Source organism: Mastomys coucha, unplaced genomic scaffold (assembly GCF_008632895.1).
Source record: "Mastomys coucha isolate ucsf_1 unplaced genomic scaffold, UCSF_Mcou_1 pScaffold6, whole genome shotgun sequence".
Lineage (NCBI taxonomy): Eukaryota > Metazoa > Chordata > Mammalia > Rodentia > Muridae > Mastomys > Mastomys coucha.
In genome coordinates this window covers 126,816,181-126,819,310 of record NW_022196912.1, presented here as the reverse complement: position 1 = coordinate 126,819,310, position 3,130 = coordinate 126,816,181, and positions in this window count along the sequence as shown.

The window sequence follows — 3,130 nt, the reverse complement described above, 5'->3', positions numbered from 1 at the left end:
TCCCCCTGACTTCTCACCGCCTCCCTCCGGGCAGCCCCCCTCCCCATTCTGTCTCCTGCATCTACCGATCTGACCATTCCAGGGACTGCACATGGATGGAAGCACGTGGTGGTTCTGTTGCCTGGCTTCTTTCTTTCTCCTCTGTGGCATTGCCTCCGTTTCCATCCCAGGAAGGCCTAGCGATGACCATTGCATACTGCGCTCATCTGACTACTCCCTCATCCTCTCACAGTCACATCCTGATGCACAAACAGTTTACATTTTCATGAAGTCCAATCTGCCTGTTCTCCTTTTGGTTGTCACTGACAAGTCAAATGTCATGAATTTCAGTCCTTCCTTACCCCGACCTCACCCCTGGAATTTTAGCCTCTGATCCATTTGAATTGATTTTGTGTTTGGTGCCTGGTAAGGCTCCAGCTCCATTGTGCTGTAGACACCCATGTCCCTTGAAATACCTCACAGAAGAAGCCAAAGCCCCAGGCTCCACCCCACAGGAGAATGCCACAGCTTGCTTCTGCTCCACTGGCTTCCTTCTAGCTGTTTGTGCCAGAAAACCTGTGCGACATCCCAATTCTATGTCCTTCACTCTTAACTCTAAGAAGCTTGCTGCAAGTCTTCATAAAGCCTGTCTGAGAGTATGCATGCACTGTACGCCTGAGACATGCTCAGGATGGCTGAGGCCAAGACTGGTAGTAAGGGATCTATTCCTCTTGAAAACGTGTTTAAGGGGTTAAAGAGATGGCTCAGTGGGTAAAGTGCTCTCTACACAAGCCTGAGGACCTGAATTCAGATCCCAGCACTCACATGGAAGCCAGGGTGCCCATCTATAATCTCAGCAGCTCTTGGGGAGGGAGGGAAGATGAATAAGGTAGACAGAATATAGGAAGACACTGGCAACTGTGAGGGGCATGCATGTTCATATATACAGGTATGTGTATGATGGTGGGGGTGAGTGATATCTCAGCCTCTGGGCGTCAGACAACAACTTCGGGAGTTACTTCTCTCCTACTTTTATGTGGATCCAAAGAGTGAATACAGGTCCTCAGGCTTGTGTCACCCAGCAGCAAACACATCTGTTCTGTGTCTAGTGTGGTGGCTCAGAACTGTAATCCTAGCACGTGCGAGGCTGGCAATGGGTTGGGAGTTCCAGACCCTCGAGAAGACTGAGAAAATGGGAGGTCCGGTGGGTGGAGTCTGTTTTGTAAAAAATTCAAACTCGGAAAAAGACAGGCATGTAAAGAACTTCAGCAGCCTTAGCCCACCCACTGGGGCCAGTACTATTTCACCTCTCTCCATCCTGGAAATCATTTTGACTTTGGCCTTGCATCCCCAGCTCCTTGGCAACTAACTCTAGCCCAGTCATCCCCAAGCAAACACACAGGCACTTGGAGGCCCAGCACTCAGACCCTTGTCCAGCCAAGGGAGCACACAGAAATGAGGGCCTATAACAGCTTCAGTGACCTACAGGTTGGTGGGTAGCCCCTGGAGACAGACAGCAAAGCAACCTGCTGATGCTGGAGGAAGCTGATCTAAGCTGGTCACCCGTGTACACGCACACTCTAGCAAGTGATGCTGGCAGCAAGTGATGATGCTGGGCGTGATCATTGTTTGGACTGGGGTGGTGTGGAGAGAGCTGAGGACAGCTGTTTCCCACAGATGTCCACAGCTGACACAGGAGGATAGGGGCAGGGCCTCAGTCCTGTCAGTTTACAAAAAATAAGGCCTTTGTGTTCCATAGTTACCTGGTCTCCTAGTCTTGACTCAGAACTTTCAGCCACCCTGTGCTTTGGGATCGTCATGCTGTACAGTATTCTTAAGTCTACAGACCTACAGGCTTCCTGTCACCCCACTAGAAAAGCACAGAACCTTGGCAGAACCCAGCACCCATCTAGACACACCCAGACCCTGGCACTGTCTGAGAGCATCTTCCCAGCCCTGAGCCAGCGGAGGTCAGACCATCTGTGCCCAACAGCTCTCTGGATATAGGACCTGCCCTACTGTGTGCCTACTTGTGTTCACATGGGGCCTAAAGAGGCAGAGAGAAAAAAAATGTTGTAGGTGTGACTGCTTGAGGAGCCTAAGGGGAGGGTCATTCTAGTTATGAGAGCCCCCAGATGTGATCATATTGTCTTGAGAGGATGGAGGCAGAGTCCAGAGACCAGCAGCAGAATGGTCAGAGGGCAGGGAGCCAACAATGTTGGTTTTGAAGGTAGGGGATAGACCACATACCAGAGTGGGCCTTTCTAGGATCTGAGAGGCAAGTCTGGAGACACCGCCGGAACCCCAGCCAGAGTCATTGGGTTGGAGCCTCAGCATCCTGAACTGACTCTATAGAAATTTGTCTTGCTGAAAGCCAACAGCTGTCTGCGCATAACGCTGACTTGTGGCCTTGTGTCTCATGCTGTCTGCACTGTCCTGTAAAGTGTCCAGTGAGGGTCTTTGGAACTCTGGGAAGCGGCTTGGCTTCTTTAGTCTTGGACACTGGCAGCATGGTGCCTTCCCATCCCACCCCATCTGGCTTTGACAAACCCCTCTCTGTCCAGGCTCCTGCACTGCTCCCATGGGACAATGGTCACCTATAAAACAGTACCGCTCTGGGCCCTGGCCAAAGCCCCTTGGACAGACATGTTTCTTGCTCCTTCACACAGGTAGCCCTTTGATGTGACCCAGGAATCCCAGAAACTTTAGCCACCTCAGTTTATTCTAACATTCAAATGTAGGGACTTCCTGTTTTCCTCCCAGGTGTCTGGGTGAGCGCAGGCAGCCCTTGGCAGCACCACTTCCCAGTGACACTTGGCCCTTTAGCTTCTACTTTTCCCTGATCTACTGGTTATAGCAGTGAGAACTCTGTGACTGATGCCTACTGTCTACATGCACTCTAGGGAGGAAGGGTCTGCTGGGAGGCCTCTGAAATAGAGGAAGGCACCTTTGAAGGCATTGGCTCCAGGGACTAGAGGAGCTCTTGGTTGGTAGTCACTAGGTGGCCAGGCCAAAGCTGGAAAGTACAATACTTTAGGAGAGGTGTGTGTGTGTGTGTATGTGTGTTCATCTTTAAGAATGGCTCTCTGGCTGGGCAGTGGTGGCGCACGCCTTTAATCCCAGCACTTGGGAGGCAGAGGCAGGTGGATTT